Source organism: Limulus polyphemus, unplaced genomic scaffold, assembly GCF_000517525.1.
Source record: "Limulus polyphemus unplaced genomic scaffold, Limulus_polyphemus-2.1.2 Scaffold1949, whole genome shotgun sequence".
Lineage (NCBI taxonomy): Eukaryota > Metazoa > Arthropoda > Merostomata > Xiphosura > Limulidae > Limulus > Limulus polyphemus.
The window spans coordinates 139,914-153,223 of NW_013667559.1; the positions used below are offsets into that span (position 1 = coordinate 139,914).

General features: G+C 33.0%; 1 long non-coding RNA gene across 1 annotated transcript; it reads left to right on the plus strand.

Moving 5' to 3' along the window:
• Positions 1 to 344: 344 nt before the first annotated feature.
• Positions 345 to 12,654, plus strand: LOC111087275. Its single transcript, XR_002611986.1, has 3 exons — positions 345 to 525; positions 3,396 to 3,628; positions 12,553 to 12,654. It is a non-coding gene; the product is annotated as an uncharacterized LOC111087275 (long non-coding RNA).
• Positions 12,655 to 13,310: the final 656 nt, after the last annotated feature.

Below are 13,310 nucleotides of genomic sequence, written 5' to 3' on the forward strand. Positions count from 1 at the left end.
AACTTTATTTAGAGCTAATATAAATTCCAATGAAATATTTTAACACAAAATTTATATGCTTCAAAACTTTGTACACTCTGTGTATTGGTGTCAAAAATAAGCTGATAGTAATACATTATGCATAGGTAATATCCGTTTAAGTTTTATGTAGGTAGGTGTGAGCATTTAAGATGCGGCCTAATAAAATTTGAATCAAACATTCTTTGATCCAGCAAAACATTATTTTATAATAACATTAAATCACGATTGAACACATTACATTGTAATTCTTAAATGTTACCAATAAATATAAAAAAAATATATATATACGAAACAATGTTCAATCGTTATTTAGACTGGTCAACACCCTTAGAACTTTATGTCGCTGCTTGCTCCATCTAACGTTAGTTAGAGAAACATGTGATTTACTCCGATTAAAACGTGATTTTTTTGTAACATTTTAAAGATTTTTTTCAGTAAAAATTGTAAGATACTTATTGTCCATGAATTAAAAAATAAGTACTTGTCCATTAGCTCAATGCAATGGTAAGGTGTTTTTTAGTAAATAATAGATATGTGCATTTAATATAAATTATAACTTAAGTTATTGTGTAGGCTTAGCTTATCTTTTATATTATTTTAAGATATTTTGTTGTCGTACTTGTAATTTTTAGTTCAATTCGTAGTTTGCTCTTAAACTTAAAGTTGAAAAATAATTATATTTATAGGTACACAAACTTATAATTATACGTCTAACTGTTAGTATTACTATTAATTATAGTAATAGTGTATCTAGTACTAGTCGTAACACTGGGACAAGGAGTGTTACTGTTAAGTGTTAATACTGTTATGAAAAAATACAGAGTTATCAAAATTCAAATGCTGACTTATAAAATATAAGTGATTAACTTTATAATTTTATTAAGTGTACTCAGTATAGTTCTATTCTAGTAATAGTTTTGTGTAGCTATGCAGTTCTATCTGTACAGTAGTCACTCTGTCTGTAGTACTACTAGTAGTAGTATTATTACTAAGTGGTACATTTATAAATTAAAGGCTTTGTAAGGTTTAATTACATTAAATTTTCATTAAAATTCCAACAGAGTGTGGCATGATTTTTAAAGTATTTATTAAATCTTTACATTGTATATATTTGTTCTTTATTCACACATGTAAGTTGTAACCTTGTTGTATCTTTAAGTTATAATGCAAGGAGTCCTTTACATTTTTTTTATTCACTCTAAACATTATAATATTAAAAAATTATTTACAGTTTGGCAAGCCATTCTATAAATATAAGATGAACTCTAAAAGGAAAAAAAACTATGCCTAATACAAGCCTGAATGTCTGCTTCTATAACCTATGTTCTCTCATATTTGAATTTCAATTGCTAAAATAAAGCCTTATCTGGAGTATTTGCTCGATTTTGATCCTTATCAATATAACAAAAAATACTGATTTATTTACAAATGATAAGAAATGGGCTACCTAACTTAAAATACTTAAGTTAAAAGAGAAACCTTTGAATTTAGAATTTGTTTTCATTGGATCATAGAACTATAGTAGCCTGATACAGGAGTTTAAATTCATTAGAGACTTACATAAACTGCCCGTCAGAGGTTTTTTTGACTATTAGAAGAATAAGGTAGTATGGTACATTTCAAAATTACATATATACAGACAACAAAAAACCATTTGGCTTTCAAGGCTGTCAACATATCTACCTTTGAAAAAACAAAACAAACTTAAAGTGAAGTTAAACTTTCCTTTCATTGTTTGGAAAATAATTGATTCTTCTTTCAAACTTGTAAAGTACCAGCCTCTACTACTGCCAATGGCAACTCATTCCATAAGCTAATCACCCTGTTAGAAAAAGTAAAACTGTCTTTAAATGGAGCCTAAGCCTGTTATTTTCCAAATACTTAAATTTGTGCCCTTTCATCATGTTGTCTTCAGAATATAGCACAAAGAAATTAAAGGTATTTATCCTATCAATATCCCAGATAATTTTATAAATGAACTAAAGAAGATAAGAGATCTTAACCTAACCATACATGATAACTTTCCATCTCCAGAATCATTATGTTAGCTCTCATCTGAAACCTTTCCAATAAGTCTGTATCCTTTCTTAGATAAGGAAACCAAAAATATACATAATATTTCAAATGAGGCCTAGCTAGTGATTAAAAAATTGAAATGTATTTCACACACGTTTATAATACTTGCCTTTAATAAATTTTAAACAAAAGTTTAAGGAATTATAGTTTTATACTGGTTCCGTTGCAGCAAGTCATTAAGATAGCACACACCTGTATGTTTTTAGAGTATCTTATTCACTTATGAAGTTTTCAAAATAAAAATTTCCACCTGACAGAAGAAAAGGATGTGCATTCTTTAGGTGCTACAATATTTGAAATTCAATAAGAAAGAAGTGATAAAATTTCCATTGAAATTTAGTTGTTTTTTTGTAAAAACCTGGAGTTGACCTTTAGTATTAACAATATAAAGCTAAAAGTTAACCAAAAATTGCTTATTAGTTTTGGGCTGTGTGATATTAAAGCTATAATGTGACTTATAGGAAATACATATATCTGGAAAATAAGGTTTTATTAAAAATTTTAAAAATGATATAATAATGCATTCATATTTAAATTTTTGTTGTCTGTAAAATCATTGTGAAGCAAGATATTTCATCAGCACATTACTCAGAGTGGATTTGGATATAAACAGTGAGATTGAAATATATTGTATACTTAATACCACCAGTACTGCATCCAGCAACTGTTTCTCTGATTATTTCAGCTTCAACTGATAATGCATATTTGCTGACCTGTGTAGAACAAACATGACAGTGCACTCTGGGATTTAAATGTAACTTCATTGTGAATGGATCCATTATCAATTGGAGAGAGTGTTGTTTAAGTACTTTTAGTAATATAGTGTGTTTGTTTTGTATGTATACACAGTATATATGTTTAGAGTAAAAGTCATTAAGAATTCTGAAAGAAAATTGTGGAAGATGGACCAAAAAAAAGAGTATGAGATCACACTTGAAGATGTAGAACCAGAGAGAGGAGGTTTTTATTTAAAGTGCACAAGCTAGTAATGTTGCGAGTTAAACCTTAAGATTCATAAAAGTCACCTGTGGGGTATACATGCACTATTTGTGCTTTTTGCTACACTGATAAATTCAACTGCATTATTAGTTTTTAAATACTGAGTAACATACCAATGATAAAAGCCTGCATTGCCAAAAACAAAATACAAGGTGAGAGCATAATAAGTAAAAAGTAAATGAGAAAGAAAAGGAACTGTATAACTGAGTAACTATTTCCTTAACTTTCCTGTTGGGACATCCTGTTGTTGAGAAATTGATCATTATATTCCTATTACACTTAGTTTTCTTCATTTTTAGATGGAGTCAACTAAAACAGGGGATTCTGACTCTGGACACAATGGCGACTTGTATATCAGTCAGGCTGAGTCTGAAGTTGACCGGGATTCACCCACCTTGGAAACAGTTTCAGGTTTTTCTACTAGCTCTTCACCCTTACCTCCAGAACCATTTGAACCACGCTTCTGTGTCAAGTTTACAGGAGAGGCAACAAAAATGGAGATGTTGTAAAATACACTATTAAAACTTGGAGAGTAAGTTGAGATGCTACTTTATTGGTATAAAAAAAGATTTTCTAAATTTAACCTTTCATGGATGCCAACAACATATTGAAGTTTAAGGCAGTGTTTATAATTCTTTCTCATCTATGTCTGAGAAAGATATTTATTACTAACATTTGTCTTTTATGGTTGACAAGGTTATTTTAAGATGAAGAGAGTTCTTTGCTCTCTGTCCTAAAAACTGCTTTTTATTTATTTTAGCCATTCTTGATGGACAACATTATTGTGATTATCAAATGAGTATGTTTCTTTCTTTTATTATGGAAACTATTTATTATAGCCTTTCTGGGTGGACAACAGTATTTTGATATGAGAAATAAAGGTGTGGGTGGGCAATATAACTCAATATATGTCAAGCTATTTTAATATAACTGCTGTTTTTTCATATAAAGCTCCTTATTTAATGTGATGTCATTGCTTCAACTAATTGGTTAAGTTTGAGATGTTGCTACCTTTAACAAATTTTACATAGTTTGTTCAATAACAGTTCCTTTAAAACCAAAGAAAGGTCACACTTTGTTTTCTTGGGTATTAGTTGGCCTTCATCTTCCATATCAAACAAAGAAACCACTAAACGTTGATCTCCATCACCATGCTTGTAGTCATCATTAAAGTTTTTACTTACCAAATTAAGACGTGTACTGCTTGGGCAAGTCTTTGTCATATTAATCAGGGGTTTAATATGAACTAATGTTTTAACAGTTAAATCAGCTTATGACTTACTGATTTTCATGTTGTGATATTCTCAGGTACACAGATTTACCTTTTAGGTAGTGTCAATAAATAATAAATGTCCCAGAAAGTTTACTTCAGAATATTCCTGAATTCTGATTTTGAATTATGTTTGAAGCAAGAAAGAGACCGAGCACAATGTAACAAAGTGAAAAGTAATTTTTATTAACATAAACAATCAAAGTGGATGAACACACTGAACTAGTGACAGCACTTTTTCTTGATGTAAAGACTAACTCTAACTTTCAGAGCTTGTTGAGTCTTTGTCAAGTTGGTTAAAAATGTGTTTCAGACTATAAGAGCAAAGCATTATATACAAACTTTTATGATGCCATCCTTCTTAGGATCCATGCTTTTCTCACTTCATTGTTAGTCATTCTAATTATAAATAAGATAGACAGAGTCTACCTAACCTATCGGTAGAAAAGATTATTGTACACCTTTACATAATGTATTCAACTTTATAACTGCTTTTCTCTTGAGAAAGTGCATGTGATATCATAGAGGGAAAATTAAATCGAATAATAAGTAACTAGAGTGAAAGGAACTTGTCACATTCCTTGATCAATATTCTATTGTTAAAACTTCACAAATGTTACTTGTATGTGTGTGAAAAAGTATGAAAATTCTTTGTAACATTGAAGCATTCTCCTTATTAACTAAAGAAAGCAAAAAGATCATAGATACATTTCATACCAAATATTTCTACCCTTCACCATCAGACCATCCTGATAAACCCTAACTTTAAGATACAATAAAATCTGTGCATTGGTCATGAAACTGGTTTTTGTCCCTGTGAAACACTTTCACATCACAACACATAGATAGATAAAGCTGGGTGGTTAGTGGTGTTCGCTAATTAAATGTTGGCATCATTAAACAATTACATTGGAATAATCAATTAGTACAAACAAAAATAAAGGTTGGAGATGGTTAATGCCAGACAGTTGCCATCCCTCTAGTCAGAAGTTCAAAAAGAGAAAAAAAAAGTTGGTGATGGGTGCTGCCAAACTGCTTTCCTTCTATTCAACAGTTAAAAATTAATCACAGTGGCAGATAGCAGGATGAACTCTTTTGGTAGCAATATTTCAATTACTTAGATAGTTGGAACAATGAAAATTTGTAATAATTGTAAACCCTCATTTGGATTAGTTGGTTATTTTTGTGATCTTATTTAATCATAATTTTGAGTAATCAACTGTTGGAATAACTGGAAACACTAACTTCCATTAGTTGATTATTTTCCTAACAGTCAATACAATCAAAATTTTGATCAATTGATTACTGGAATAAAGGAAAATGGTAATAATCAGAAATACTATCTCAGAAATGCTACTCACCTCTCTGCACCACTAAGTACTATTACCTTGTGCTCAACTGCCATGGAATTCCCTGTGCATGTCACTAGCTATGAATAGACTCCCAACCCTACACGTGTATTGCACTAGCCTAACATTTAATTGTTACTTTCCATGTCCATTAATCCCTATAAGCACTAGCACATGATCATAGACACATTCTTTTCTTGGCAGTGCCTGTTTCCAAACATGTTTCTTTTTTCATGTGCTTTTTTAACTTCTAGATGTATTGACTGCCTTTCTTTCTTTAGTGCTACATTCCACTTGCTCTGGTTGCAACGTTGTTTTCCATATACACTGCATTTCTGCTTTAGTCTTCTTTCAAAGTGTGCCAAGTAAAATATAAAACAAGTGTCCTGAGGCCCAGATGTTTTTTTTTTCTTCTGGTATTTTCTCCAACTGACTGAATAGTAACTGAAGGCACTTTAATCTGTTCATGGACCTGGTATTCAGTTGTTATCACTTTAGCTCGCATAATAAAGCACTTGCCTGTATATAATAGGTCTCAGATTTCATCCTGTGTTAAGGTACTGTTGACATCATGAATAACTTAACTTTTACTACCTCATTGAACCGTGGTGTAATTCTATTCTTTCCTTCATTTTCCTTCTCACTGGTACGTCTTTCTGCCATGCTACCCATCTTTGGACCAATTTTGCATTTTGTTGGCAAATGTTCAACATTTTTAGCTTTTGATTATTTACTTGTGATTGGAGGTAGTAAAAGCTCCTTCATTATCACCAGACGAAAATCATGAAGTGTCACATTGTTTCCAGAATATTTAGTATACAAATTAAAGGAATTTAGCAGATTAATTTGTAGTATATGAACAGAAATTGTCTTAAACCACCTTCTGGGTTTTCTCGAGCAAGCATAATATGATAATGTATGATCTTGCCTGTCGATTTCACCTGCATGGAAATATGAAGTATGACACCTATACTTAATGCTCATAGCCACACAGCATACTGCTGTCAATGTTTCTTTCAAACAGCACATGCGATTTAATGTTAAAAGCTTACAGGGGTTTCAACAGTGAACATGTTAACAAAGATACTCATCACTTAATATCAGACCTAAAATGCAATATAAGTACAACTGTCTGACAAAAAAAAAAGAATATCCATCAGTTAAGATACAAATCACATTTCCTCTTGTTTTTTATTGTTATACTTTTGTCCTATTTTTTTAATCACATATATGTGCATCACGTGGAAATAGTAACTGATCAATTATTGATAAAAGGAGTAACATTACACTTGAACTTGGAGCATTTCATAACTAACATTTTTGATGGCACCATTAATCAGTTGCATTGGATTAATCAATTAGTACAGTGTTCCTTAAACTATGGTATAACTTTACACACTCAAACTAGGAGCACTTCAAGATTATTGATTTATTGTTGAGAAAATAACAGTATACATGATATTTTAGTTAAGCACAAATCACTTGATGATGGGAATGAGAAATGAGTTGCCCATAAGTAGATGATGATATTTTGTAGTTGTTCAAACCTATTGATGGGAATGATAACTAATAAGTTATCGATGAGAAAAGGTAGAGTCACATGTAATGTATATATAAAAAAAAATAAAGATGGAAAGAGATAATAACAGAACAATATTCACCTACCAAAAATTAGATGCATACTGGGATTTTGAAAACAGATTATCTGGGGCATTGGTTGATTTATAGTTGGCAGTGGTGGTCTGCTGAATAATCTGCTTGATCTTTACCATGGTCATCTTTGTATAAACTCAGTAAGAGCACAAGAGGGCAATATTTGTTTACCAAAGATTAGCTGCCTACCGAGATTTTGAAAACAGGTTATCTGGGGCATCAGTTGATTTATAGTTGGCAGTGGTGGTCTGCTGAATAATCTGCTTGATCCTCACCACAGTCTCACTCATTTGTGCACTCTCAGCCCTTCAAGTTTCTGCACTTCCTCCTCCATTAGATGGTAGATTCTGAATCATCATTTACAAGATCTCTTCCTTCTTGTAGAGGGACCAACATTCTCTCCACCTTGTTTATTGGGCGTGACATTATTGTTTGAGAATGAAATATTTAGGTGTTTGATGTTGGGAAATTGATGTTGATGTTATTGTTGGTAAAGCTCCAGCCTGATGTTAGTGGCTGCTTCTGACAGTGTGTGGGTGTTGGTTTAGTAGCTGTTGTGGTGGATGCTTTCTGATATTAATAGCTTGGCTACCTACAAGACACTGTGATTGCTTGAACTGACAGAGTTTGGTCTTCATTATTCTTGGATGGCTTTCATCTCGATATTAGTCTGGTCAAGTTTTCTTTCGTTTTTAGGATAAAAAGGTCATTTTGAAGGTGAATACATGTTGGGCATTGTTGATTTTTGATAAACCTAAAATGTCTATTGGGACACATCATTGACCACTTCTAATGTCCAGTATCTCTGTTGGCTCATATTTGATGGTTACTATATTCAGCATTGGGGTTATCATCTACAGCTGGGCAGGTGAACTTGCTGTTGAGTGTTGATGATATATCTTTTGGCAGTTTGGTAACTAGAAGGAATTGTGGTCAGTTTATCTCTGAACACTCAAGAGATGACATATTTGTCACTTCCACAAAAGCCTGTATGTCTGAGTTGTTTAACAACTTATCTTCATCCCAAGGAATTTAACTTAAAAAATTTCATCTTTTTAGTTGGCTTTCCCAATGGGGAATGTGTGGTCCATCTGTGTTCCTTTAGTTATGACCAATGAAAGTGAACATATTGCATGGATTAGATAAAAAATAATAATTCATGAGGAAATACAACTTTACATGAGGGAATGTTATCTTCCTAATAACTTTCCCTAGAATGAAAGTAATTTTATTTCATTATTTCTATCTCTGGAGGTTAGTACAAGGAATTTTGGGGATCACAGAATACGTCTAGAAGTTTCTTAGACCACAAATAAAAAAGTTCTTGGAGTAGTTTCTCGTTTCATGGCAGTGTGTTACAAGAGTAATTGTGCACTGATGAATAAAGCAACACAATTGCTTAATAAAGTGTACAAGGTAACAAGAAGAGACATTATCTAGATCTTATATAAAAAATGTATGAATTAAAATGTATGTGATCAACTGCACTTTGATTGATCAGAAGTTTAGCTAAACTTCTAGGTTTCAAAGTTGTAATGGCTCAATTGCAACAATTATCTGTTCAAAAACTTGCACTAATCAAGCGTAATTTTTAGAGGCCTATATGTGCTTGCATGAATATTTCCTGTAGTAAATGAAACCTTTGCACCTGTGATTGTTCCAATCCATCAGGCTTCATTTTGTCTCACGTTCAACCAACACTCGCCTATTTGTGACCCGTCAATAATCCTTCCACTGTTGTGTGGTTATGTGAATAGAGCCCGAGTCTAGTGAGAAAGAAAAGCAATCAAAACTAAGTATTGGGTCCTACACAAGTAACTGAAGGAGGCTCTAACTTCTAACCATGAAAATTCATTAGCACAGACACCTCACCATTAGACTTCTTACAGATGCAAGTTTAGTGCAGACCAAGAACAACTTTGAAGCAATACTGTTTGAATATCACTTTGCCTCTGGTTGTACACTCACAGTTAGCATTATTGTGTATTATTTCAATTGCATCTTGTACTCAGGAGTGTCAAGAGCCAGTACGGGCCCTTGGGCAAACATTTTTGGTAAGCCCCTTTTATCTCTTTTTTGAACATTTTTAAGAACTTATTAAAAAGAAGATCCTAAATTAGGACAGCTGATAAACAAGGCAAAATCATAGCAGAAGCTTTTTAGCTCACAGTATAAGCATACAAACATTAATAAAGTAACAACAAATATCTGTAACATATAAAGTAACAACAAATACCATTGATATTTCAGGCATGACATTGTTAATATCAGCCATCTTAATCGTGTAGTCTTCTAGCATATATTGTTCGATTCCTGTAGATCTCTCTCAGTGGAATTGCTTGATAGCTTAGAAAGTAAGGTTTGCAATACTCCTAATGAACATCGTCATTTGTGCAGACTGTTTATATTTTGAGCGTGACATCTGGTAATATCAGTCATCCTAATTGTGTAGTCTTCTAGAATATATTGTTCAATTCCTGTAGATCTCATCAAACTCTGCTTGGTAGCTTAGAAAGTAAGGTTTACAATATTCTCTTGGTATTATTAATCTTACGACTAAACCATCTTAACTTGGTAATAATTGAGTGCCACTTCTTTATTTGGTGTAGTTTGTTGGTATGGATTGACAAAAAGTCATGACATCTAATCAAAAACACCTTAGGTGTGGAAAAAGGTCTGGCCATAAAAGGATTGTGTGTGCAACTTGAATGAAACCAAAACTGGTAGCTGCACTTATAGCATTGATATGAATTTTACAGAAATATCCATTAGTTAGTTTGTATTTTGTTTTGCTCACCATCATGCCCGATTTGATTTTATTACTTATCAGGATCTCTATCAGCCTACCCTCAAATTAAAACTCTTTTTAAGCAGGATTAGAGTAAATTAACTTATGAGACCTTGGGAGTGGTCAAATACATCAATCAAAAGGGTTTGACCTCCTGAGTCCAAAACTGTACTTATATCTGAAATTGGTCAAGAGATGACAGAGCTCTGAGCCAAAAGTTTGTACTTGGAAAAACTCAGAGCCATCTTATGAGCCGCTATGCCACAGCTAAAAAATGATACGACACATCTTCGTGCACTCACAGTTGCTCACACAAGTTACATTTATCCACACTACATTCCTCGGACTGTGTTGGCTGTATGGAAAGAATGCTCATACTAGATCTGGGTCCTTCAGTTGATCTTACTTGGGCTCCTGGAGGATTTAATTAGGGTATCCGAAGGTTAGTAGAATCTCCTACTGTATTGTTCAATGTAATTGTTTTAGAAATGGCTTTAACTTTCACAAAAGGTTTAGAATTGGGACATTCAACAATAAGAAATAATTTCACCATTTAGTGAGATAATCCTTTAGCATTCTACTCTGTTAGGCACTGCTCCACCTAAAACTGGAATCAGTTTTGGTGAGAGCAGATAAAGATATGCAATATTGGAGAAGTTGGCCACAAAACATTGATAATATGATTCACAACAAAGGAGACTGCAGAGCTTTTGCTTGGTCAAGGGTTAAGGCCAATCTTACATTGTTGTTGTCTTCACAGAGTCTGAAGAGAAATAATTTTTACCCCCAGTATTACAAAGGAATTCCATCTAAGTTAGAAGCAAAAAAAAAGAAAGAAAACAATATAAACAAAGTGAGAAATGGTCTTTATTGACATAAACAATCAAGTTGGACTAGTGCACTGGACAGAAGCAGCACTTTATCTGGAAATAAAGACTAGTTAACCTTAAAGCATGTTATGAACTTGTTTCAGAGTAAGAGAGCAAAGCATTATTTACAAGATCATATAAAGCCATCCCTGTAAATGTGCTACCTATATCACTCATTGCTACAGGAAATGAGGTAGACACATCCTCAAGGTATCACCTGACCTACCAATTGAAAAAATTGCCATCCAACTTTACATTGTGTACTCTACTTTAAAACTATCTTTCCCATGAGAAAGCACACCTACCATAGAAAATGACTCAGAAGAAAAGTTAGCTAGAGATAATGAAATATTGCTTGACTAAAATTCTACTGATAAAGCTATGCAAATGTGTGTATGTGAAAGTTGAAATGTTTACCATACTAACTAAAGAAAGCAACTTATTACTAAATATGCATTTGTGTATATAATACTTATATTTTAAATATGAGAAAAATACCAGAATATTATTCACTCACTCACACACACACATTTAAACAATAATTCAACTTTGATATTTATTTCCCAAACTAAGTAGGGGTTCTTTCCTCTCTGTCCTCTAGGAGGGCCCAATATATAAGTTTAGAAAATGTAGAATTGATATTTATTTTGTATAGTCTGTTGTATGTCACTGATAATATTCATGTATATCAGTAGATACAGCCCAAAGGACTCCTAAATAGGGAGGCCCGGCATGGCCAGGTGGTTAGGGCGCTTGACTTGCTATCTGAGGGTTGCGGGTTCATACCCTCCGTCCCACCAAACATGCTCGCCCTTTCAGTTGTGGGGGCATTGTTATGCGATGATCAATCCTAGTATTCATTGGTAAAAGAGTAGCCCAAGAGTTGGTGGTGGGTTGTGATAACTATCTGCTTTCCTTCTTTTAATCTTTCACTGCTAAATTAGGGTCAAGTAGCACAGATAGCTCTTGTGTGACTTTGCGGGAAATTCCAAACAAACCTAAATGGGGGTTCAAATCTGAAAATTCCTAAAATCTAAATGTAGAATATCGTTTTAAATTGCTCTGTATGTGCTAATATAGCCTTTCAAGCAAATCAAATCTGTCAAACCTGAGAACCTCAATGTTTGAGGCTAATATAATTTCTCTGGCTAACTGTGTTTTGTTAAGATTCTGTGGAGTTCAAGAGTTTACATGAACAATTTTAAGTAATTTTGTCAAGACATTTGTAGTACGTTAAAATTCGTGTAAATAAAGATACATCCATAGGGAAAAAAGGAGAATCACTACATAGATGCACTTGTGTTTTCTCATTTTGTTTTAAAATTAACTAATTACTTTATGAAGCTATAAGACCACTGACATTAAGTGTTTGGATTTGAGTATAATACAATCAAGTGAGAAGAATGTTGAATTTTGATATCTTCAAACAAGATGCAGTAATATTTAAAACAAGTCTAATTATTGTAAATTAATTTGGAAGAATTATTTTGGTTATTACAATATAAAGATGTCAAATCTATGTTACAGAGAAATGACGAAAAGACTGAATTTGTCGTGGAACGCCAGTATGAAGACATTGAATGGCTCGAGCATTGTCTTATTACTTCTAACCCAATTCCTGGCTTAATTGTAAGTAAATATATATGTATACTTATCGTGTTTTTAGTTTCTTCTGGTCAGTTGTATGTTGTACTTTATGTCAGTTGAAGATGTTTCAGTGCAGGATTTGAATTATAATGAGGCTTGCCATGGTGAGGATACTCAAGTTTCAGGAAAGCTTATAGATTTTAAGTGCTTGAAGATGCAGTTGAAGTATCTAGTAATGCTTTAATTTTAGTCGTGAAGGGATAACCCTTAATTTTTCTGGTCTAGGATATTTGTGTGTTACATGTGAAAGTTTTCAACACACCAACCCCTCACAAAATGTTGGGTGGAGACAACTTACCTCTCATATTTCCCATGCATGTAGTCCTGTAATAGCTGTTATTGTTTTATGTGAATTCTTGAGATATTAATCTTCACTGTATATATTTTAGATACCCCCCCCCTCCTAAACCTACTTTCATGTGTTTTCTGGTCTAGGATATTTCTGGTTAATGGGAGACAACTGAACTCCCTCATATCTCCCATACACATAACCTAAACCTACTTTCATGTGTTTTCTGGTCTAGGATATTTCTGGTTAATGGGAGACAACTGAACTCCCTCATATTTCCCATACACATAACCTAAACCTACTTTCATGTGTTTTCTGGTCTAGGATATTTCTGGTTAATGGGAGACAA